Genomic DNA, 697 nt, shown 5'->3' with positions numbered 1-697 from the left:
CAGATAGGTGGACTCCATGTATCCACTGATAAAATACAGACTATTGCTCCCTTTAAAATTCTGGGAACCATACTCTCTTTGGAAGGAGTAAGTCCTTTAAAACCACAACTGGCTGTCAAGCCCACTGTAACCCTGACAGACCTACAAAAATGATTAGGAGAAATTAATTGGCTATGAGCTTGGATGCCTATTGCCACTGAGACTTTAAGACCACTGTTTCAGTTGCTAGTAGGGAAACAGCCTTCAGAACTAATTCACCTGGCTCCTCAACACCTGGAAACTTCTTACATGAGGTCCAGGATGCCCTGGATCGGACCAAGCCCAACTTGCCCAGTACACACCTAGTAAAGATCTTGAGTTACGGGTACTCCCTGGGGAGACCCTGATGACATCCATCCTTACACAGGATGGGAAGCCCCTTCAATAGGTGCATGCCTCTCTGGGAGGCATACCACGGGTTTATACACCCATGGATCAATTGGCTGACCTGATTGAGAAAGGTCGTGATGTAGCTCTGAGACATTATGTCATAGACAGTCTTAAAATTGTTATCCCTTATTGGCTTAGGGATTTTGAATGGTTCTGCAGAAATAATAACCGAGTGGCCATAGCCTTGGAAGGGTTCCTGGGAAATTTGGACTGTCATTATGGCATAAATGGGTGACCTCCTTTCACACCCTCTGTTGGGATTCCCCCC

Source organism: Nannospalax galili, unplaced genomic scaffold (assembly GCF_000622305.1).
Source record: "Nannospalax galili isolate Female #2095 unplaced genomic scaffold, S.galili_v1.0 scaffold284, whole genome shotgun sequence".
NCBI classification, from domain to species: Eukaryota; Metazoa; Chordata; class Mammalia; order Rodentia; family Spalacidae; genus Nannospalax; species Nannospalax galili.
Note: the sequence above shows the minus strand (reverse complement) of the source record.